The sequence below is a fragment of the Leuciscus leuciscus genome (genome assembly GCF_965113295.1).
Source record: "Leuciscus leuciscus genome assembly, chromosome: 4".
Lineage (NCBI taxonomy): Eukaryota > Metazoa > Chordata > Actinopteri > Cypriniformes > Leuciscidae > Leuciscus > Leuciscus leuciscus.
Genome location: NC_138728.1, coordinates 5985090 through 6011286, shown reverse-complemented (window position 1 = coordinate 6011286; position 26197 = coordinate 5985090). Strand labels below are relative to the sequence as shown.

The 26197-nt window shown below is 40.4% G+C and overlaps 2 long non-coding RNA genes across 2 annotated transcripts; both read left to right on the top strand.

The window, feature by feature from the left end:
* Window positions 1–407: 407 nt before the first annotated feature.
* Window positions 408–2022, top strand: LOC309497833. Its single transcript, XR_014205728.1, has 2 exons — window positions 408–677; window positions 799–2022. It is a non-coding gene; the product is annotated as an uncharacterized lncRNA (long non-coding RNA).
* Window positions 2023–3362: 1340 nt separating this feature from the next.
* LOC309496818 lies at window positions 3363–4848 on the top strand. Its single transcript, XR_014205251.1, has 2 exons — window positions 3363–3791; window positions 3912–4848. It is a non-coding gene; the product is annotated as an uncharacterized lncRNA (long non-coding RNA).
* Window positions 4849–26197: the final 21349 nt, after the last annotated feature.

The following is a 26197-nucleotide window of genomic DNA, read 5'->3' as shown; positions in this document are numbered from 1 at the left end:
AGCAATCAATGAATTGAGGCAATTACAGTTTCCATATCCTTTTGCCATGTACTTTTTAATTGTTACAAACACCCATGGCCATGTAAATATACACAACTTCTTCACTGCTTATTCATATTTAAAAGGCTTTTGTCTGCCAAATTAAATGTGGTCCAACCAAATATAAATATATATATATATATATATATATATATATATATATATATATATATATATATATATATATATATATATATATATATAGCATTTTTGAAAATACGGTTTTTAAACTTTTCTTAAAAAATGTCTAAAAGTAAAAATAAAAATGTAAACCAGCATTAAATAGTTAATTTCTAAGAATGCAGCACATTTAAAATATTTTATTGATAAGATATTTCTAAAGGTTATTGATTTTCTTTATAACTCTTGTACATCATTGGCTCAGTGTTTTCTGCCTTTGTAACTTTGTAGGACTGAGAACTATTATTTTAATGCACTGCTTCTATGCTTACTTGGGATACAATTTTTACACTCTTGGCATCTTAACAAATGTAAGAAGGTCAATATGAAAACAACACAGATACGCAGGTTATTGAACCTGATGGTTGATGACCTTTTGAAGATTTGTTTTTGATTGGACAGTTTTATAAAGGTTGTGGGGATCAGGAATTATACATACTGAATCTAATACAAGCAAGGTAAGGCATCTTTAACATTGAATCACACTTCAGCTTCTTGATACTTTTAAGACACATTGTTTTTACTTTTCAATATTTGTGTCAGACATCTCTATAACTGAACCTGTATTCTTTCGGACAGATATGGCGGTCTTTTATGATCTTCGGCTGGTGTCTCTGGCTGTGCTGATGCTGGTGTCTCAGCTGGACTTTGCTGCTGCTGTTCGGGTGTTTGGCATACGTGCCAGCGGCCTCGACAGTGACGCTTTTGGAAACTTTCCCGATCCATTCCTCAAGGTCTGGTGTGGCTCTGCTTTTGGGGGGCAGACAGAATTTCACAATAATAACAATAATCCTACATGGTCTGCAAAGTTCAACTTCCCAAACTGCGATCGATATGACAACCTGAAGCTGGAGGTGTGGGACAAAGACCGAATTTTTGATGATCATTTGAGCATGTGTACAACAAAGGTGGAATATGGGGCTTTCTCTCTGGGTCTTTGGACTTCACAGAGGGTGAATATTAATATATTGCGTAAACGAGGTGTCGTTTTGATTTGGCCATACATCTGAACCCATTTGATGGCACAGTCCTAGCCTTTAGGCAGAGTTGCAAAAAGCTTCTTATATAAAGTGTACAAATACATGATCCAGCCATTATATCACATTCAAAGGCTGTGAAAGTACTTGAGGGTTGAGTTTTTTAGAAACTTTGATCGGTCTAAGTATGCAAAGCGTAAGTGTGCCTATCATCAGTGCACCATTCCTAGCATAACCACGGTGTCTTTATTTTACAGACGGATTCTTAAACGGCATGAGCAGTTCTTGTGAAGGTGAGGGATCGGCTCAGATAGAAACGCAGGATGAGGGAAGTTAGTAGGCATGGGACAGTATGTTGTAAGTATTTCAGAACCTCCAATAGCGTAAATGTTTTTGCAGCGCTGCTTAATTGGTTTTGACACCATCCAGTGTCAAACCCTCTCCGGTGAGCGTGGACAGGCACGTTTAACTCATTTAGCAACAGATGTGACAGCAAGTGTAACTTCACGAGCGAGAAAAGGACCAGAAAGGTGAGAAAAGACAGTTAGCAACCCTCACCGACACAAGAGCGCAACTCTCTGCCAAAGCAGCACTGTTGAAGAGTAATACTCGCTGATTTCTCATCAAACCTCTTCTTTTTAACTCACACTGCCCATATAAGTTCTCACGTCACTGTACTCTTGGCAACGGCCTTCGGTTTTATGGCAGATCAGTAGCTTCTTTTGGGGGATCTCTCTCTCTCTCTCTCTCTCTCTCTCTCTCTCTCTCTCTCTCTCTCTCTCTCTCTCTCTCTCTCCCTCTCCCTCTCTCTCTCTCTCAATCTCTCCCTCTCTCTCTCCCTCTCCCCCTCCCCCTCCCCCTCCCCCTCTCCCTCTCCCTCTCCCTCCCCCTCCCCCTCTCCCTCTCCCCCTCCCCCTCCCCCTCTCTCTCTCTCTCTCTCTCAATCTCTCCCTCTCTCTCTCCCTCTCCCCCTCCCCCTCCCCCTCTCCCTCTCCCTCTCCCTCCCCCTCCCCCTCTCCCTCTCCCCCTCCCCCTCTCCCTCTCTCTCTCTCTCAATCTCTCCCTCTCTCTCTCCCTCTCCCCCTCCCCCTCCCCCTCTCCCTCTCCCTCTCCCTCCCCCTCTCCCTCTCCCCCTCCCCCTCCCCCTCTCTCTCTCTCTCTCTCTCTCTCTCTCTATGTAGCAGTCGGTCAAATCATTCTTGTAAATGCTTTGGTTTATTCTAAATACTAACATTGTACAAAATGTTTTAAAAAAATTCCTTAAAATGAAAACCTAACAAAAACAAGTAGGGAATCATCTGCAATGTTTAACTGTCTGTTTTGCACTAAGTATAGGATGTTCAAGCTTCATATAAAACTGCGCTTTGCGCTCCAATAAAACAGCATTTGTTACCTTATTTGTAAACTTAATAAAAGTCATTTAAATAAATCAAGTTTGCTTCTGCTTATCAATTCATACTGGATCCTGGATTAGTTATCATGCAGTTTAGAGTTATAGAGCTGATGACATACTTTTGATACAAAAGTGCATTTAATTTCAGTTACTTTATTATATCTCTCATGAGCTACTAAACACTGCAATCTGTATTATCAGTGATCCATTTCAGAGTGTTATTTGTGCCCACCTTTAATATGTCATGAATGCCCAATAATTATTTGTTCATTCTAGCAAATCTGCATCTGATGTACAAAGACAATGGTAAGGTTTTTTTGGGGGATAAAATAGTGTATTGATACTTTATACAACACTGCACCCTACCATTTCAGGACATATTGAGTGTTATTTGCATATATATGATAAAGGTGTGAATGACACCATGTGTGCACATGCACTCTGTGCCTCGTCCTTCCAGATGTGTACATGCAGTATTTCTTTTCCTTGAGATAAGACCCTCTTCTTCATATTGGTAAAACATTGGATTCTGAGTCGGACCAGCAATCAATGAATTGAGGCAATTACAGTTTCCATATCCTTTTGCTATGTACTTTTTAATTGTTACAAACACCCATGGCCATGTAAATATACAAAACTTCTTCACTGCTTATTCATATTTAAAAGGCTTTTGTCTGCCAAATTAAATGTGGTCCAACCAAATATAAATATATATATATATATATATATATATATATATATATATATATATATATATATATATATATATAAAGCATTTTTGAAAATACGGTTTTTAAACTTTTCTTAAAAAATGTCTAAACGTAAAAATAAAAATTTAAACCAGCATTAAATAGTTAATTTCTAAGAATGCAGCACATTTAAAATATTTTATCGATAAGATATTTCTAAAGGTTATTGATTTTCTTTATAACTCTTGTACATCATTGGCTCAGTGTTTTCTGCCTTTGTAACTTTGTAGGACTGAGAACTATTATTTTAATGCACTGCTTCTATGTTTACTTGGGATACAATTTTTACACTCTTGGCATCTTAACAAATGTAACTAGGTCAATGTGAAAACAACACAGATACGCAGGTTATTGAACCCTGTTGATGATCTTTGGAATTTATTTTTTGATTGGACAGTTTTATAAAGGTTGTGGGGATCAGGAATTATACATACTGAATCTAATACAAGCAAGGTAAGGCATCTTTAACACTGAATCACACTTCAGCTTCTTAACACTTAAGACACATTGTTTTTTACTTTTCAATATTTGTGTCAGACATCTCTATAACTGAACCTGTATTCTTTCGGACAGATATGGCGGTCTTTTATGATCTTCGGCTGGTGTCTCTGGCTGTGCTGATGCTGGTGTCTCAGCTGGACTTTGCTGCTGCTGTTCGGGTGTTTGGCATATGTGCCAGAGACCTCGACAGTGACGCTTTTGGAAACTTTCCCGATCCATTCCTCAAGGTCTGGTGTGGCTCTACTTTTGGGGGGCAGACAGAATTTCACAATAATAACAATAATCCTACATGGTCTGCAAAGTTCAACTTCCCAAACTGCAATCGATATGACAACCTGAAGCTGGAGGTGTGGGACAAAGATCTCATTTTTGATGATTACTTGAGCACGTGTACCACAAAGGTGGAATATGGGGCTTTCTCTCTGGGTCTTTGGACTTCACAGAGGGTGAATATTAATATATTGCGTAAATGAGGTGTCGTTTTGAATTGGCCATACGTCTGAACCCGTTTGATGGCACAGTCCTAGCCTTTAGGCAGAGTTGCAAAAAGCTTCTTATATAAAGTGTACAAATACATGATCCAGCCATTATATCACATTCAAAGGCTGTGAAAGTACTTGAGGGTTGAGTTTTTTAGAAACTTTGATCAGTCTAAGTATGCAAAGCGTAAGTGTGCCTATCATCAGTGCACCATTCCTAGCATAACCACGGTGTCTTTATTTTACAGACGGATTCTTAAACGGCATGAGCAGTTCTTGTGAAGGTGAGGGATCGGCTCAGATAGAAACGCAGGATGAGGGAAGTTAGTAGGCATGGGACAGTATGTTGTAAGTATTTCAGAACCTCCAATAGCGTAGATGTTTTTGCAGCGCTGCTTAATTGGTTTTGACACCATCCAGTGTCAAACCCTCTCCGGTGAGCGTGGACAGGCGCGTTTAACTCATTTAGCAACAGATGTGACAGCAAGTGTAACTTCACGAGCGAGAAAAGGACCAGAAAGGTGAGAAAAGACAGTTAGCAACCCTCACCGACACAAGAGTGCAACTCTCTGCCAAAGCAGCACTGTTGAAGAGTAATACTCGCTGATTTCTCATCAAACCTCTTCTTTTTAACTCACACTGCCCATATAAGTTCTCACGTCGCTGTACTCTTGGCAACGGCCTTCGGTTTTATGGCAGATCAGTAGCTTCTTTTGGGGATCTCTCTCTCTCTCTCTCTCTCTCTTTGTAGCAGTCGGTCAAATCACTCTTGTAAATGCTTTGGTTTATTCTAAATACTATTAACTGCATTAGACCTGCAACGTCAGACTACTTTTTAGTTTCACATTTTGCACATTCGACTGTGCAGATGAAAAGAGAACAGTCCTGATTCACCAGAAACAAGAGCATTTGATTTGGGGTACAAAGCATAGCGGAGATGCTCTCATCACCTTAACTACTGAAAGGACTTAGATTATGACTGGTTACATTCTGCTTAGTGTGCTTGAAACGTGTGGCACAGGAACGTCACTTTAGGTCAACTGTACAGTGTAGATTCTCAACTGGCTCTCTAGATTTAAAATATGATTGTTTTTCCTTTTGCTTTGTACACAACGCTTTACCTGTAGACGGCTCGTTTTTTACCCACTTTACGTCGTTCGGTTCGTTCAAACTGTGAACACATCAAAAGGTCTTTAACAAAGAGGTCCCACCCGCTCAGTGTTCAGACTAATGAAATCTGTAATACTACGTTCTGAGTGCCATGTCCCTGTCCCAGATACAAGTGTTAATTTGCTCTCGCTGTAAGAAACAGGTCGTCCTGTTCGACTGTAGAGGGCGCTAATGTAACTGCAGTGCAGGACCATCAACATTTAAATGAGATTCACCTCTGACCTCTGATGTAAATGATAGTGTGGTGGTTATAAAAATATATAAAACTAGTAATAATTAGTGTCATCAATATGTCGTCATTGAAAAATAAACTGAATGTCATTAATGCACAGTATATGATTTTGGATGATGGCGATTGGTATTCCTTGCCTAGTATGAATGATTGATCATTTGATTATTTTTGCCTTGGGGATTTTCACCTGCTGGGGGAGGGGCGCGCTGCTCAGACAATACAGACTCAGAAGATATTGCAGCAGCTCCGTGTCCTGTGTCTTTTATTGACTCTTTATCTCCCCTAATCAGGTATGATATTACTAAATTGTAGTGAAAATACACTTTATATAAGTCAAGGCTGTGAAAAATGGCAAGTGTCATTGTTTGAAGTGTATTCATTGTGTATATATATATGTCTAAAAGTTCGGTTCAAGTTTCCCGCGTGTGTATCACATGTACAACTGGTGAATGCTAAACTGATGGCAGAGACCATGCGGTCATAGAAATGTGAAAACGGAGTGAATTAATACCATAATAAGTTACAGGTGATAGTGCTTAAAGAAAAGGAATCTGTTGATTCATAAGAGAAAGTGTAATATGTGTTCATGCTAATGGTGTGTAAAGAGATAATTAGTTTTGCTAATATGCTATAATTCCTGAGCTAATTTAAGAAGTTTAAATGAGTTGAAGATATGGTAAACGGCACATATGTTTAAAATGTAGAGTATCATATGTGAATATTGTATGTAATATGCAGTACGTATTATTAATATGCATTGTGATTCAAGTTTGTATTGAAATTATTTGTTTAATTGATGGAAACAGTATCTGAGAAACTATATGTGAGTAATTCTATATTTTTTTGTATTGTTTTTCTCTAAAAGAGATATGTTGTTATACTTTTCATTGATATATGAGAATGCAGAAATATTTGCATTAATGTGAGACAATACAGACTCAGAAGATATTGCAGCAGCTCCGTGTCCTGTGTCTTTTTATTGACTCTTTATCTCCCCTAATCAGGTGGTTAGGGTGCTACATTTTGGAGGCCCCAGCGAGGATGAAATGCAGTGAAGGTCGGCGTCCATAGATGATGGTCTACCTCCAGTGTCATTCATTCTGACTTGCGGCTGAGGAGAACAGAGTGAGAACGTCTGGCGTCCACGTTGAGTCCGGAAGAACTGTGCGTGCTGTCTGAGGTTGATCGTTGATACCCGGAACATTGCCATTTTCCGACCAGCTAAGACTGCTTTTCTGCATCACACACTGCACACACCCACAGCCCAAGTGAACCATGGATCAGTTAGAGGACTTAAGACTTGAAGTGATAGGAGCATTGTATTCACTATCAAGAGAAAACATTGTGAAATTGTGTGATTTTCTGCATATTGAACATGATATCGACAAAAGCCGCTCATTTGTAATTTCTGTGCTTGTGAGACATCTTGAAAGGGAGGGGTTAGAAGAACTGGAAGATGAGGGCATGTCAGAACTTTTGTGTGTAAGAGACAAAATTTGTGAACTTCAACAGGGGGGTGAAAATATCTCTGAGCAACAGACAGCACAGGTGGTTCAGAGCGTGACTGTAGACTCAGTAGTGCAGGTCACAGAGCAAGAAAAGCTACAAAAAGAAATTGATACATTGCAGTTAGCCTTGCAAAAACTAATTGAACAAAAACATAACACTGTTACAAGCACACAGCAAAATGTTAGTGTCCCACACCACACAAACACAAACATTCAGCTAAGCTATGACACACAGCAAAGCTCAAAAACACAAACTACCAACCTAAATTGGCCCTCAGCGTCGACACGACCAGTTATGTCAACATGGAGCAGAGAGTTTAAAATATCTGGACAGATAGGTGAACCTGGGCAAAAAGATAAACTCTCCTTCTCAAGTCTAGCTCACCAAATTGAACATGGACGGAGCAGAGGTTTCTCTGAGCTTGAAATTGTTGATGCTGTAATCCGAGCAATTGCACCAGGCATGCAGCTTCGTAGCTACCTAGAGGGAAAGACAAACCTTACACTGCCCACATTAAGACGGATTCTCAGAGCTCATTTCCAAGAAAAGGGTGCAACTGAGCTGTATAAACAACTTACCTCAGAGGTACAGAGCAGCAGAGAGACCCCGCAAAGCTTTCTTGTCCGCTGTCTGGATTTAAGACAAAAGATTCTGTTTGCTTCACAGGAGGCCGAATCCAGTTTGAAGTATGACCCAAAGCTAGTCCAAAGCATGTTTCTCCATACTATCCTGACAGGCCTACAGAATGACAGCATTAGAGGTGATCTGCGACCCTATTTGACACAAACTGATGTAAGTGACGAACTACTCTTTGATAAAGTCAATCTGGCGTGCGCCCACGAAGCTGAACGCCAAAGTAAAAAGAAACTCGTCCAGCCATGCACCACTAAAGTACACACAGTTCAATCCAGTGATACCACCATGGAGAAAAAGGGAAAAACACCACTTCAGCATAATCCAGAGAAGACCGAACTTCAGATCTTAAGTGAGCTGAGAGAAATGCGTTCAGGCATGGCACTGTTGAAAGACCTCAGTGCGGAGGTATCTCAAATTAAAGAGTCAATCAAGCAACCTCAGGTCATGTCCACTCAGTGCCCCCCTCTAACTAGCGTGTCCCCGCCACAGACTCAATACCCACCTCAATATTACTGGCAGCCTTATGACCAGAGGAGAGAGACAGTTCCACGACCACAGTGGCTCCCAGCACAACGCTATCACCCTCCTGCGACTCGAGTAAGGAAATGCTTTGCATGTCAACAAAGTGGATTGGATGTCTACTGTAGTCACTGTTACAAGTGTGGTGGTAGCGACCATTTCTCAGCTGGCTGTCGAGCACGGATGCCCATGACACATAGAGATGGTTCTTTAAACGAGGACGGGTCACGACCGCGGGACAGGCAGTGACCAGTGCGATGGAAGGGTCCCCTCAAAGCTGTTCATTTGGTGGCACCATCCGCCCTGACCTCATATTGAGACACTGTGAAACTGGTAAACAAACATTGTATTGCTCTAAAGCCTGTCAATCGAATCACTGGAAGGAAAATAAGAAACAATGCAATCAGTCCTCCAATGTTATTATAAATTCTGCCATGCCAAAAAGAAAATCGAAAGAAAAACGGTCTATGGGTACTGCTCTTGTAGGGAAGCAATGTCTTGTACAGTGTTACATCCAAGGCCAGCTTGTTGATGCATTATGGGACACCGGATCTCAAGTGTGTATAGTGGATGAACTGTGGAAAAACAAGCACTTACCAAATATCACACTGAGAAATGTTGCAGAGGTAATTGATGCGCCTGAAGGACTCTGCCTTGTGGCGGCAAACGGACAGGACATACCTTATGCAGGGTGGGTGGAAGTGACTTTTGGGTTGGCATCAAATGAAGTGAAAACAAAAGAACTGGTCATACCTGTGTTGGTAATGAAGGGCAGAGAGCTTCGTCATCCTATCATCGGATACAACGTGATTGAGCAAATGATGAACAACAAGGAATTAACTCAGCCAATCACCAATGAATCAGTGGAAAGAGAAAAAGTTCAAGCTTTCATTGAGCAAGTTCATGCAGACGCGACATGTGAATATTTAGTCAAAACAAAAAAAGAAAATGTTCATGTGCCCAAACACACATCAGTACAAATTGAATGCAGAGTGCAGTCACACCGACCAAAAGGAAATACATTGCTAATTTTTGAGCCTGACGTTAACCCACAGTGGGTGGAGGGGTTGGAGTTCTGTGAGACGATTGTAACACTGCGACAACATACAGCTCCCCACATAATTGTCAGTGTACAGAACCCTACGGATCATGACCTACTGTTAGGCAAGATGGTCATAGGCACAGTGCAACCTGTACAGGCAGTGTATCCAACTGCTACTTGTGAGGGACCTGATTTAACTTCTGTGAGGGTCAATCAAATAACAAATGAAATCAGCCATAACTCTGACATCGCATGGGAACCACCGCTGGACTTAAGCCATCTCAGTGAGTCGAGAAGACAAATTGTAAGACAGATGCTGAGAGAGGAAGCAGCTTCCTTTTCAAAATCCGATGATGACATTGGCTGTATAGATGGGCTGCAGTTGACTATCAAACTAACAGACACGATCCCAGTCGCACGCACTTACCAGTCAGTACCGCGTCCCCTGTACAAAGAGATGAAGGATTACCTACACGATCTCATTGCCCAAGGATGGGTTAAACAGTCAAACTCGTCGTATTCCTCACCAGTGGTCTGCGTCCGGAAAAAGGATGGTAGCTTGCGATTGTGTATTGACTACAGAGAATTAAATCGGAAAACAACCCCCGACCGACAGCCCATTCCACGTGTTCAAGATATCATGGACAGTCTCGGAGGAAACAGCTGGTTCTCACTACTTGACCAAGGAAAAGCATACCATCAGGGTTTCATGGCCAAAGAGAGTAGACCCATGACAGCTTTTGTAACGCCATGGGGATTGTATGAATGGATTCGTATCCCTTTTGGTCTGATGAACGCTCCCGCGGCTTTCCAACGCTGCATGGAAGAGTGCCTGAAAGATCTCCGAGACGATTGCTGTGTCCCCTACCTTGATGACACGCTAGTGTTCAGCAAATCCTTTGAAGACCATGTCAATGATGTGAGAAGAGTCCTGCAGCATTTAAGGCGATATGGGATCAAGCTCAAGCCTAGTAAATGTGAGGTGTTCAAGCGGGAAGTTCGTTACCTGGGGAGGATTGTGTCCGCGGAAGGAAGTAAAATTGACCCTGCTGACACCGAGGCTGTGAGAGCCCTGAGAGAGAAAAGACCTAGCACGGTGGGTCAGTTGAGAGCCGTACTTGGCCTGTTAAGTTACTATAGGCAATACATCAAAGATTTCTCCAAGATCGCCGGGCCGCTCTATGACTTTCTGAAAGGAGAAGTGGAGACAAAGGGCGAAGGACACAATAGAACCACCACCAAGTGTACAAAAAACAAAAAGAGAGGAGTGCCTTCCCAGAAGCTCATTTTATGGACAGAAAAACATCAGCAGAGATTGGAGACACTAATAGACTGCTTGGCGGAACCTCCGGTCCTTGGATTTCCTGATTTCTCACAGCCGTTTATACTCCATACAGACGCCTCAAACCAGGGACTTGGTGCTGTTCTGTACCAAAGGCAAGATGGGAAACTTAGAGTAATTGCTTATGGATCCCGTACACTAACAGCCTCTGAAAGAAACTATCATCTTCACTCTGGGAAATTGGAGTTTTTAGCTTTGAAGTGGTCCATCACAGAGAAGTTCCGTGATTATCTGTACTACGCACCTACCTTCACTGTTTACAGCGACAACAATCCGCTGACTTATGTATTGACCAGTGCCAAGCTCAATGCGACTGGATCCAGGTGGGTTGCGGAGCTCGCGGATTTCCATTTCACCATAAAATACCGCCCTGGCAAAGAAAACATTGATGCAGACAGTTTATCCAGGATGCCACTGGAAGTTGGAACAATGATGGAGCAATGTACGGAGGAACTCTCATCCGATTGTGTCGAAGCAACCATACAGGCTGTAGAAGTTCAAGATCTGGCCATGTCATGGACAGCCATGAGTTCGCCATATGACCCTACGGAGTGTGCTGAGTCCGGCCAGTCTTTTTCCACCGATGATATACGTCAAGCGCAGAGTAGTGACACCCACATTGGACCTGTAGTACAATGTAAGATGGCTGGCGAAAAACCCTCCAGACACTTATTAAGGACATTCAGTGCACAGGGTAGAAGTTTGCTGCGTCAATGGGACAAACTGTGCATTGGAGAAGATGGAATACTCCGCCGGAAGACAGCTACCCGATCTCAGCTTGTGCTGCCTGAAATATATAAACAACGGGTCCTTCAGGAGTTACATAGTAAAATGGGGCATCAAGGAGTGGAGAGGACGACGTCATTGATTGGAGACAGATTCTTCTGGCCAAAAATGCAGGGTGAAATTGAACATTTTGTGACCAAGAGTTGTAACTGTCTGAAACAAAAGAAACCAAGTAGAGAAACCAGAGCACCACTCATGAATATTGTCACCACTCACCCATTTGAACTCATTTCCATTGACTTTCTGCACCTGGACAGGAGTAAAGGAGGGTATGAATATATCCTGGTGATAATTGATCACTTCACAAGATTTGCACAAGTGTACGCCACCACATCAAAATCTGCAAAAACTGTCGTTGATCGAATATTCAATGACTATGCACTAAAATTCGGATTTCCCCAAAGGATTCATCATGACCAGGGAGCAGAATTCGAGAATCAGTTGCTTCACCAGTTAAAAAAGAATTGTGGAATTGCAGGATCGCGAACAACCCCATATCACCCGCAAGGAAACGGACAGGTTGAACGTTTCAACCGGACGTTGCTCCAGATGTTAAAAACCTTGACGGAAACGCAGAAGTCCAACTGGAAGGAGTCATTGAACAAACTTACTTTTGCCTACAACAGTACGCGATGTGAGGTTACTGGATTTTCGCCATTCTATCTCTTGTTTGGGAGATCGCCGAGACTACCCATTGACTTGCTCTTTGGATTAACGGCAGCGGAAGGGACTAACAACCATAAGGAATACGTTAAGAGATGGAGGCAAGGAATGCAGGAAGCTTTCGAGATTGCCAAAGAGAACAGCAAGAAGACAGCAGAAAGAAACAAAAGGAACCATGAGGGTAAAGTGAGGAACTCAGTGTTGCACCCGGGAGATCGTGTTCTGGTGCGAAATCTCACACCTAGAGGAGGTACAGGAAAGCTTCGCAATCACTGGGAAGATGATATACACACAGTTATTCGTCGAGTGGGAGAAGAAGGCCCTGTTTATGAAGTCAAGCCGGAACGAGGGAAGGGAAGATCAAGAGTCCTACATCGAAATCTCTTGCTACCGTGTGATTACCTGCCAATGGAATTGGAGCTCAGAACACAGCCAAAAACAAAGAAAAAAGTGGATAAACCTACCTCTGTAGAAAGAGATGATTCTAGCTCAGAGGAAGACGATGAAGGATGTAGTCAGTGGTATTTACCTGCGGTCCAGTCTCAGCAACCTGTGGAGGGAAAAAGTGAGTTAGCAAGTGGAAACTTACCAGTTATCTGGCCCAGTGAACCTGAAAAGGAAAGGGAAGAAATTGGTCAAAAGGTCGTGGAGGAACAGGAAACAGAAGTTCAAAAGGAAAATAAGGAGATACCTCAACAGGAAGCTGATCAACAGGAAGCTGATGTGATGGGGGAGGAACAACTTGGAGAAAAATCTGACGACACAGCAGATGGACATCGAGTCCTGGGGGAAACAAACAGTGAAGAGGAACAGGCGTGTAGATTGCCTAAGAGAGAGAGGAGACCACCAAAGACATTCACCTATGATTACCTGGGTACCCCGGCATGCTATAATGTAGAGCATATGAACACAATAGCGTTTCAGCCCACGCCATATGAAATACACAGCATGACTCCATGGACTTACCCAGCATCACAGTATCAGCCAGTATACTTTTACCCATACAGAGACTTGTATGCACACTGAAAAGAATGGATTAGAAAAAAAAAAAGCAGTATTAGGAGGACAAGAGATACACATACCTTTATTGATGAACTGAACATACAGTTAACCGGGAGTGCATACATAAATTAGAACATTTGCATATAAAACAGCACCACCTAAAGAAAGAAAGTGAAAACAAAGTAATGTCGGGACGACATGTATTTTCGAAGGGGAGAGTGTGGTGGTTATAAAAATATATAAAACTAGTAATAATTAGTGTCATCAATATGTCGTCATTGAAAAATAAACTGAATGTCATTAATGCACAGTATATGATTTTGGATGATGGCGATTGGTATTCCTTGCCTAGTATGAATGATTGATCATTTGATTATTTTTGCCTTGGGGATTTTCACCTGCTGGGGGAGGGGCGCGCTGCTCAGACAATACAGACTCAGAAGATATTGCAGCAGCTCCGTGTCCTGTGTCTTTTATTGACTCTTTATCTCCCCTAATCAGGTATGATATTACTAAATTGTAGTGAAAATACACTTTATATAAGTCAAGGCTGTGAAAAATGGCAAGTGTCATTGTTTGAAGTGTATTCATTGTGTATATATATATGTCTAAAAGTTCGGTTCAAGTTTCCCGCGTGTGTATCACATGTACAACTGGTGAATGCTAAACTGATGGCAGAGACCATGCGGTCATAGAAATGTGAAAACGGAGTGAATTAATACCATAATAAGTTACAGGTGATAGTGCTTAAAGAAAAGGAATCTGTTGATTCATAAGAGAAAGTGTAATATGTGTTCATGCTAATGGTGTGTAAAGAGATAATTAGTTTTGCTAATATGCTATAATTCCTGAGCTAATTTAAGAAGTTTAAATGAGTTGAAGATATGGTAAACGGCACATATGTTTAAAATGTAGAGTATCATATGTGAATATTGTATGTAATATGCAGTACGTATTATTAATATGCATTGTGATTCAAGTTTGTATTGAAATTATTTGTTTAATTGATGGAAACAGTATCTGAGAAACTATATGTGAGTAATTCTATATTTTTTTGTATTGTTTTTCTCTAAAAGAGATATGTTGTTATACTTTTCATTGATATATGAGAATGCAGAAATATTTGCATTAATGTGAGACAATACAGACTCAGAAGATATTGCAGCAGCTCCGTGTCCTGTGTCTTTTTATTGACTCTTTATCTCCCCTAATCAGGTGGTTAGGGTGCTACAATAACAGCACCTTGAAAAATATAAAAACCTCTTTTTTTCTTTATCCTTCACTTTACTTTGAAAGAAATTGTGTTTGTAGCATGCTGATGTGCGAATGAGCCATTCAGTATCGATACACATTGTGATTATAACAATTATTTTTTTTTTTTTTTTTTTTTTTTCATGATACTTCAGTTACACAGAAAAAAATGCACACAAACTCACTAAAAAAGGATCTTATTGAATGAAACCCTCCTTTCTAGTCGCTCTCCTGTGGAAAGAAATACAACAGAACAATGTTTACTTAATGCTACTGACCTGTCATTAAGTTATTTTGTTTTTTACTGCAATCTGATCCGCTTGTTTAGCTGTCTTTTGAGTCTCTAGATTTTCTTCTGGCGACTTTCATTAAGTGGTTTTTTTTTTTCTCCGTATGATATTTAACATTGTACAAAATGTTATAAAAAAAAATTCCTTAAAATGAAAACCAAACAAAAACAAGTAAGGATAAGGAATCATCTGCAATGTTTAACTGTCTGTTTTGCACTAAGTATAGGATGTTCAAGCTTCATATAAAACTGCGCTTTGCGCTCCAATAAAACAGCATTTGTTACCTTATTTGTAAACTTAATAAAAGTCATTTAAATAAATCAAGTTTGCTTCTGCTTATCAATTCATACTGGATCCTGGATTAGTTATCATGCAGTTTAGAGCAATAGAGCTGATGACACACTTTTGATACAAAAGTGCATTTAATTTCAGTTACTTTATTATGTCTCTCATGAGCTACTAAACACTGCAATCTGTATTATCAGTGATCCATTTCAGAGTGTTATTTGTGCCCACCTTTAATATGTCATGAATGTCCAATAATTATTTGTTCATACTAGCAAATCTGCTTCTGATGTACAAAGAGAATGGTGAGTTTTCTTTTTGGATAAAATAGTGTATTGATACTTTATACAACACTGCACCCTACCATTTCAGGACATATTGAGTGTTATTTGCATATATATGATAAAGGTGTGAATGACACCATGTGTGCACATGCACTCTGTGCCTCGTCCTTCCAGATGTGTACATGCAGTATTTCTTTTCCTTGAGATAAGACCCTCTTCTTCATATTGGTAAAACATTGGATTCTGAGTCGGACCAGCAATCAATGAATTGAGGCAATTACAGTTTCCATATCCTTTTGCTATGTATTAAAAACTATTACTTTTTAATAGTTACAAACACCCATGGCCATGTAAATATACAAAACTTCTTCACTGCTTATTCATATTTAAAAGGCTTTTGTCTGCCAAATTAAATGTGGTCCAACCAAATATATATATATATATATATATATATACAGTGAGGAAAATAAGTATTTGAACACCCTGCTATTTTGCAAGTTCTCCCACTTAGAAATCATGGAGGGGTCTGAAATTGTCATCGTAGGTGCATGTCCACTGTGAGAGGCATTATCTAAAATAAAAATCCAGAAATCACAATGTATGATTTTTTAACTATTTATTTGTATGATACAGCTGCAAATAAGTATTTGAACACCTGAGAAAATCAATGTTAATATTTGGTACAGTAGCCTTTGTTTGCAATTACAGAGGTCAAACGTTTCCTGTAGTTTTTCTCCAGGTTTGCACACACTGCAGGAGGGATTTTGGCCCACTCCTCCACACAGATCTTCTCTAGATCAGTCAGGTTTCTGGGCTGTCGCTGAGAAACACGGAGTTTGAGCTCCCTCCAAAGATTCTCTGTTGGGTTTAGGTCTGGAGACTGGCTAGGCCACGCCAGAACCTTGATATGCTTCTTACAGAGCCACTCCTTGGTTATCCTGGCTGTGTGCTTCGGGTCATTGTCATGTTGGAAGACTCAGCCTCGACCCATCTTCAATGCTCTAACTGAGGGAAGGAGGTTGTTCCCCAAAATCTCGCAATACATGGCCCCGGTCATCCTCTCCTTAATACAGTGCAGTCGCCCTGTCCCATGTGCAGAAAAACACCCCCAAAGCATGATGATACCACCCCCATGCTTCACAGTAGGGATGGTGTTCTTGGGATGGTACTCATCATTCTTCTTCCTCCAAACACGGTTAGTGGAATTATGACCAAAAAGTTCTATTTTGGTTTCATCTGACCACATGACTTTCTCCCATGACACCTCTGGATCATCCAAATGGTCATTGGCAAACTTAAGACGGGCCTTGACATGTGCTGGTTTAAGCAGGAGAACCTTCCGTGCCATGCATGCTTTCAAACCATGACGTCTTAGTGTATTACCAACAGTAACCTTGGAAACAGTGGTCCCAGCTCTTTTCAGGTCATTGACCAGCTCCTCCCATGTAGTTCTGGGCTGATTTCTCACCTTTCTTAGGATCATTGAGACCCCACAAGGTGAGATCTTGCATGGAGCCCCAGTCCGAGGGAGATTGACAGTCATGTTTAGCTTCTTCCATTTTCGAATGATTGCTCCAACAGTGGACCTTTTTTCACCAAGCTGCTTGGCAATTTCCTCGTAGCCCTTTCCAGCCTTGTGGAGGTGTACAATTTTGTCTCTAGTGTCTTTGGACAGCTCTTTGGTCTTGGCCATGTTAGTAGTTGGATTCTTACTGATTGTATGGGGTGGACAGGTGTCTTTATGCAGCTAACGACCTCAAACAGGTGCATCTAATTTAGGATAATAAATGGAGTGGAGGTGGACATTTTAAAGGCAGACTAACAGGTCTTTGAGGGTCAGAATTCTAGCTGATAGACAGGTGTTCAAATACTTATTTGCAGCTGTATCATACAAATAAATAGTTAAAAAATCATATATTGTGATTTCTGGATTTTTTCTTTTAGATTATGTCTCTCACAGTGGACATGCACCTACGATGACAATTTCAGACCCCTCCATGATTTCCAAGTGGGAGAACTTGCAAAATAGCAGGGTGTTCAAATACTTATTTTCCTCACTGTATATATATATGTATATATATATATATATATATATATATATATATATATATATATATATATATATATATATAAAGCATTTTTGAAAATACGGTTTTTAAACTTTTCTTAAAAAATGTCTAAAAGTAAAAAAAAAAATTTTTAAATTAAACCAGCATTAAATAGTTAATTTCTAAGTATGCAGCACATTTAAAATATTTTATCGATAAGATATTTCAAAAGATTCTTTATAACTCTTGTACATCATTGGCTCAGTGTTTTCTGCCTTTGTAACTTTGTAGGACTGAGAACTATTATTTTAATGCACTGCTTCTATGCTTACTTGGGATTCAATTTTTACACTCTTGGCATCTTAACAAATGTAACTAGGTCAATGTGAAAACAACACAGATACGCAGGTTATTGAACCCTGTTGATGATCTTTGGAATTTTTTTTATTTTTTTTTTATTGGACAGTTTTATAAAGGTTGTGGGGATCAGGAATTATACATACTGAATCTAATACAAGCAAGGTAAGGAATCTTTAACACTGAATCACACTTCAGCTTCTTGACACTTTTAAGACAGAGATATTATTTTTACAATTCAATATTTGTGTCAGACATCTCTATAACTGAACCTGTATTCTTTCGGACAGATATGGCGGTCTTTTATGATCTTCGGCTGGTGTCTCTGGCTGTGCTGATGCTGGTGTCTCAGCTGGACTCTGCCAGTGCTGCTGTTCGGGTGTTTGGCTTACATGCCAGAGACCTCACCGGTGATCCTTTTGGAAACTTCCCCGATCCATACGTAAAGGTCTGGTGTGGATCTTCTTTTGGGGGGCAGACAGAATTTCACAAGGATAAAAATAGACCTACATGGTCTGCACAGTTCAACTTCCCAGACTGCAAACCAAATGAATACCTAAAGCTGGAGGTGTGGGACAAAGACCTGAATATTGATGATCACTTGGGCACGTGTAGCAAACAGGTGCAAAATGGGACTTTCTCCCCGACTTGTCATCTGAGCAGCGGCGGAAGTCTGTTTTACAAGTACGAGTTGAAACAATAAACCTTTTCTAAACAGCTTTGAAACACTGTAACTAGCCTGATAGGAATAAAGTTTAGCAATATGCAATATAACGTGTATGTTTTGCATTAATATGTTCATTTAAATCTACAGCTAACATACTTTTCTTCTTTAGTGAAATGCTTTTACTAACAACAACATAAAAATACAAATGAAAGTCATAAAATGAAGGTTGTCTCTGTGTTACGGTGGGACAGATGCAAGAGGCGTGCGGATCCATGTGCAAGGCTTTTAATCAGCAAGATGCGTTCAAAACAGGCAGAGACTTCATGAACAAACAGGCAAAGGTCAGAACCAGCAGAAACAGCCGTGAAGACTGGGCCAAAACGTAGTACAAAACCAGGCAGATGATCAGGACAGGCAGCAAACACTCAGAGTCGGAGGACAAAGCAGAGGTATCAAAGGCAGGCAGCAGACAGGGAGATATCCAACACCAGAGCTGCCAACTCACGCATTCACCGTGAGACACACGCAATTGACACTTTTCACACGCTCTCACGCCACACATCCATTTTCTCACGCACAATAAAATCGCTAAGCAGAGGACACGGAGACCGACAGACTAGACAGAGCAGTTACTTTATGATAATTATCCAAAAAAATCTCAGCTCTCAGATTCTGTCAAGTTTATTACGAAATTCAAACAATACCGTTTTGACGCTTGTAAATGTGACGTGACAGATCCCTAGCGCACGTGAACCGATCATCTCGACTAGCAGCTAATAGTAAAAAAAACACGAACACTGTTGAAAGATACAGTACAACTTACCGAAATGTATATTCCTCATACATAATATCGATCAATCAGTGTTTTTTATCAGCATGAAGAGGTCAATAACATAGCTGGAGAACAATTATGTCATATTTACCTCAGGAAAGCCATTTAATGAAAATATAGGCTATAGCATAGTTGGCAAGAAAAAAAGAGCTATAGAGAGTATTTTGCTAAATATGTGTACTATATTACATATTTATTATATTTTTACTTACCATTAAATAAAGTTGTTATTAGGCTATAATAAAAAAAAAACCGCATTATATTTAATTTGAGTTATTTTTAACCTTAAATAATACTGCCAGCTGAAAAGCCCGGCTCTCTGTATTTACAGCATTAGGTGAGTTGTTTTTTTTCTTGAGAAAAATGAACGCCTATCTTGAGTACCTAATATTTATCCAAATGAGTCAATATTAAACAGGGCTGCCAACTCTCACGCAATTGACACTTTTCACACGCTCTCACGCCACACATCGATTTTCTGGTTTCTTTGGTTGTTTTGTGCACGGAACCAAAACAAACTAGCAAAGAGATTCGCGAACCACACACCCCCCTAGCGTTCTGGCGGTGAAATGCACCGCGATGCAACGCAACCCGACGCAGAACCATAAAACGGCCACGACGCCGTAGGAGTGACGACGTAGCTACGCCGTGGAGTTGATGCAGAAGCATAATGAGGCATTTAGGCTCTCTATAAAGTGTTTTAATTCTACAATATGTGGTGTAAAACGTCTGAGTGTTGCCCTCTTCAGGTTGAACGGTGGCTACAGCAGTTGAATTTTCCTATTGGATGTTTGCGGTACTGCGTGATGTAAGCGGTACTACGCGACGTAAGCAGGTTCCAGTTCACCACACCCTCCCTTGGTACGAGCTCACCACGCATAGTATTGCATCAGTTAGGATAGCTTCAAGTTAGCGTAGATTTCTGCAATCTGTATTATCAGTGATCCATTTCAGAGTGTTATTTGTGCCCACCTTTAATATGTCATGAATGTCCAATAATTATTTGTTCATACTAGCAAATCTGCATCTGATGTACAAAGAGAATGGTAAGGTTTTTTTGGGATACGTTTTTGGGAAGTTATTCAGTTTCTGGCAGTTAATGAACTTGCTCTACGTGGGCACCATCACGGGGTTGGGGGTGAGGAAGGTCTTTTAATTCGGCTATTTAATTACACCCTCCAAAAAGACCCTAAACTCGCAGAGATTGCAAAAAGCATTCCCGAAAACGCGAAATACACATCCAATTTGATTCAGAAGAGATAATTCAAACTCTTGCCAAAATGGTACTAAAAGACATCAAGACCAAATTTGAGGAGGCCGACTCTCCTGGCCTTTGTATTAAAAGTGATGGTACCAGGGATCGGTGTAACATTGAGAATTTGTCAGTCATCATTAGATTTGTCCGCAACTCGATCCCAGAGGAACACCTAATTGGCCTCGTTGAATTGAATCAGCTTGATGCTGAGTATGTGTGTGACCAAATTCTGTGTAATCTGTCTGACCTGGGTTACAATGGTGACAATTTAGTATCTCAGTGTTATGATGGTGCTTCTGTCATGTCAGGAGTGAGGGGCGGTGTGCAGGCTTTGCTGCAAAACAAAGTGGGTAAAGATATCCCATATGTGCCCTGCTACAACCACCAACTCCATTTGGCAGTGGTACATGCAATGCATGCAGAACCTGTGGCAAAGAAGTTCTTTGACTGGTCCAGTTCACTGAACATATTTTGTCACAGACATTATGTTGCAAATAGATACAGTACACCCACACTGAAAAGACTACTAGAAATTCGCTGGACCAGTCATTATGATGTCACCAAGTCTATTGTTCACAATGAGGATGTCATCAGGAGGCTTCTGTCTGAGATAGCAGAGGATGACAGTGCTCCATTTGACATTAACACAGAGGCATGTGGTCTTTTGACCCAGCTTAACAGACAGAACTTCTTTGACACCAGCAAATTTCTTCTGCATGTGCTTGGTGCGCTGAAGCCAGCCAATTCAATTCTGCAGTCACAAACAGTGGATTTGTGCACTGCAGGGGAAGTGGTGACAGCTTCCCTGGTCACACTGAAGAAGATGCGATGCGACTCATTCTGGGAGGAGCATTTCTCTCAGTGTGGAAGTAGGCCTACCAACCCACCTAAAAGGAGACGGATAGTTAAAGCTGCCGTCGGCAAGTCTGGCAGATTGGGTCGATTAGCCAAAATTTTTAATGTTTACAACTCTCATGCCCCTCCCCACTACCAGCGAGCACCCTCCCATCGAGGTCGTGCTCGTCAGTGCGTCACTGTGCGTGTGTACCTGATTTTCTGTGAACGCGTCCGTCTCTTCAGCATCGATCAACACCATGGACTCGGAGGTAGGCTGCCCTGGCTAATCTATCCATAGATAGCAATAACCGAGGAATTGGAAGCTTGTTAGTAGATTTTCTCTCCGCCATCACGCTTCATGCAATCTCCAGGCGAACTTCAGGCGTGGCGTGTGCATGTGATATTAACGTGCGCGAGTGAGGGGGGATCTGTGGCGTGTGCACGACCTGTGATTGACAGTCAGATCTCACACCCCCCTGCGCTGATTGGACCTGATGAAGCGGGAGCGCTGGATTTTTGCAAAACAAATAACACGCTCCAGGTGGAGTTAGAAGCTCGGGTTTTTTTCTAAAACCACCTTATTTATGTTGTTCTGTCGGATTATAGTGTCGATTACACTGAATATGATCAAAAAAATGTTGCCGACGGCAGCTTTAAGTCACAACTTGTCAGTAGTGTTATCTTGTCTACAATAGGGCATGGTGGTGACTCTGATGACCAAACTGCTCCTAATTAGACTTTTAAAAGGGCTATGTTCAACATCCTTGAAAGGGCTATTGTGGAGATGGAGACAAGATTCTCTCAAAGAAATGTTGATTTAATGAGGGCAACATCATTTCTCCTACCAAAAGCAGTGTCTTTCCTTGACCCTTCTCTCCTGAAGCCACTTCAAGTGCTTGCAGGCACAGAGCAAAATAGTATGACCTTGCAAAATGAAATGGTAAAAAGTGGCAAAAGCAATGTTGCTCAATAAACTGTCCACTGATGCAAACCTCTCTGAAGTATGCAAGTGCATTCAGCAGTACAAAAAGGCCTTCCCCATTTTGCATAAGCTGTATGTCACAGCACTCATCATTGGTGTGTCCTCAGCTGCATGTGAAAGTTCTTTTTCTACCTTGAGTCGCATTCTCACCCCTCTCCGAAGATCAATGCTGCATTCAAGGAAGAGAGATTTGGTCATTTTGGCACACGAAAAAAAAAATCACAAAAGGTCTGGACATGAATCAATTTGTTTCTGAATTTGCCTAGACTAGCCGCAGACTGGTCCTGTAGATAGGATACACTGGATGTATCAGGGACCTGATGAAATCCATGAATAAGTACTACAATAGTTCACAAAAAGGGTAAAATAATAATAATATTTGCCTATGGCAAGCACCACTAATAATAAATAAAATAAAATAAATTAAAAATAAATAAAACTATTTAAAAAAAGTTATGTTGCCTCTGCTAATCATATCATAATTTCAATTCTTATAGTTTCACAAAAATAGCTTTTATTTCAACTCTCTAGGTCTCCTGACCCCCTGTAGCCTAATATGTTTCCTTTTATCTATAGGCCTACATGTTTACATTTACATTTAATTATTTAGCAGACACTTTTATCCAAAGCCACTTACAACCAGAGAATAACATTCAAATACTGTTCTCATACTGTTCAGATGAGCATGTCAAATTTTTTTACCTATTTTTTTCAACTTCCCAAACTGCAATCGATTTGACAATCTGAAGCTGGAGTTGTGGGACAGAGACCTATTTTTTGATGAACACTTCAGCACTGGTATGGGACAGATGGGATATGGGGTTTTCTCCATGACTTGTCATCTGAACAGCGGAAGTCTGTTTTTCAAGTAGGAGTTGAAACAATAAACCTTTTCTAAACAGCTTTGAAACACTAACTAACCTGATAATAAATAAAGTTTAGCAATATGCAATATAACGTGTATGTTTTGCATTAATATGTTCATTAAAATCTACAGCTAACATACTTTTCTTCTTTAGTGAAATGCTTTTACTAACAACAACATAAAAATACAAATGAAAGTCATAAAATGAAGGTTGTCTCTGTGTTACGGTGGGACAGATGCAAGAGGCGTGCGGATCCATGTGCAAGGCTTTTAATCAGCAAGATGCGTTCAAAACAGGCAGAGACTTCATGAACAAACAGGCAAAGGTCAGAACCAGCAGAAACAGCCGTGAAGACTGGGCCAAAACGTAGTACAAAACCAGGCAGATGATCAGGACAGGCAGCAAACACTCAGAGTCGGAGGACAAAGCAGAGGTATCAAAGGCAGGCAGCAGACAGGGAGATATCCAACACCAGAGCTGCCAACTCACGCATTCACCGTGAGACACACGCAATTGACACTTTTCACACGCTCTCACGCCACACATCCATTTTCTCACGCACAATAAAATCGCTAAGCAGAGGACACGGAGACCGACAGACTAGACAGAGCAGTTACTTTATGATAATTATCCAAAAAAATCTCAGCTCTCAGATTCTGTCAATTTTATTACGAAATTCAAACAATACCGTTTTGACGCTTGTAAATGTGACGTGACAGATCCCTAGCGCACGTGAACCGATCATCTCGACTAGCAGCTAATAGTAAAAAAAACACGAACACTGTTGAAAGATACAGTACAACTTACCGAAATGTATATTCCTCATACATAATATCGATCAATCAGTGTTTTTTATCAGCATGAAGAGGTCAATAACATAGCTGGAGAACAATTATGTCATATTTACCTCAGGAAAGCCATTTAATGAAAATATAGGCTATAGCATAGTTGGCAAGAAAAAAAGAGCTATAGAGAGTATTTTGCTAAATATGTGTACTATATTACATATTTATTATATTTTTACTTACCATTAAATAAAGTTGTTATTAGGCTATAATTTTAAAAAAAAACGCATTATATTTAATTTGAGTTATTTTTAACCTTAAATAATCCTGCCAGCTGAAAAGCCCGGCTCTCTGTATGTTTACAGCATTAGGTGAGTTGTTTTTTTTCTTGAGAAAAATGAACGCCTATCTTGAGTACCTAATATTTATCCAAATGAGTCAATATTAAACAGGGCTGCCAACTCTCACGCAATTGACACTTTTCACACGCTCTCACGCCACACATCGATTTTCTCACGCACAGAAAAATTGCGGAGCAAAGAGGTACTTTTAATATTAAACTAATTATCAGCTCTTAGATTCCGTCAATTTTATTACGAAATTCAGACAAAAATACGTCTGTCGCTTGTAAATGTGACGTGACAGATCGCTGAGCGCCTCGGTTCAAGTGCACGTGAACCGATCATCTGTTACTTTTTTATTTAAAGATGCGGTCCAACTTACCGAAAGTATACATAACATCGACCAATTAGTGTTTTTCAACCACGGAAAAAGGTCAATATATAATAGCAGGAGAACAATTATGTCACATAACGTTACATTTACCTCAGGAAAGCCATTTAATGACCATAGCATGTTACTTGAATAGAAAAAAATAGCTAGAGAGGAGATTTTGCTGAGCAGTGAGCACTATATTACATATTTATTATATTGAATCAAAATCGGAATCAAATCACAAGAATGGAATTGAAATCTTGAAATTTTTGTCAAGCAATAATAAAAACTGTATCCTACCAGTGATTGTACAATGTAAACATTGTAACATGTTGTCACTAAACTTCATAAAATTTTGCTACCAAATGTTTTGACAATCACAATTACACTTATTGTGATGCAATATTTGTTTTTACATATCCATTACTAACCCTTTACTCTACATTGTATGCTATAGAAAGTGTAGTATACATCAAATGTATTATTTTAGACAGGGATGGGCAACTTCGGTCCTGGAGGGCCACTGTCCTACAGATTTAGCTCCAACCCTGAAAAAATCACCTGCAAGTAACTTTCTAGTAATCCTGAGGACCTTGATTAGCTTGTTCAGGTGTGTTTGATTAGGGTTGGAGCTATATTGGCCCTTGTAGTGGATTTTTTCCCTAAACCTAACTATCTGGGTCTCGTCTACAAATCGACGTCCCCGAACGTCTACGTTTAGTCTATCTGGGTCTCGTCTACAAATCGACGTCCCCGAACGTCTACTGTCGACGTTTAGTCTATCTGGGTCTCGTCTACAAATCGACGTCCCCTGGGTCTCGTCTACAAATCGACGTCCCCACTCAATAGATCACCTGGTCCCTGGGTCTCGTCTACAAATCGACGTCCCCACTCAACAAGTCACCTGGTCCTAAACTAGCTTCCTTCCTAAACTGACCTGCTGCGCAGCAGATATTAACAGACACACATCAGCAAATGTCCTCTAAATGCTTTAATAAATATGAAGGTAAAATAGTAGCAAAACTCGAGAGCACGTAGATGTGAATTTGAGAACTTGTACAATAAATATTCGTACTTGTACATGAACATTTACACTCACAGCTCCAATGTGAAAACCTGTAAAATAAAAATCTGAAGTTGAATGTTGAAATTTGCACTCGCATACAATAGTCACAAACCTGTATTCTGAATATGAAGCTGCAGACAAGTAGACACAAATGTGTAAAATGCAATACAACGACAGACACAAACTTGTAATATATATTTTGCATTTAATCTTACGTTCACATTCGCAGTACTACCTCAAATAGGCACTTGCGACTTCTCAAATCTGTCACTGCAATTTCAAATTTCACGCCTTGACTTTTGCTACTCTTTTCGCGATATATCAGGTGCAAAACTAACTTGTGCACTTGAAACTCAGAGGCGGCGAGAGAGAAAGGGGGGCGGGAGTGTGGGGTTCAAAGGAGCCGTTTTATTGGTTGGCAGCTAGCCAATGAAATGGGACTTAGATGATGTCACGAAA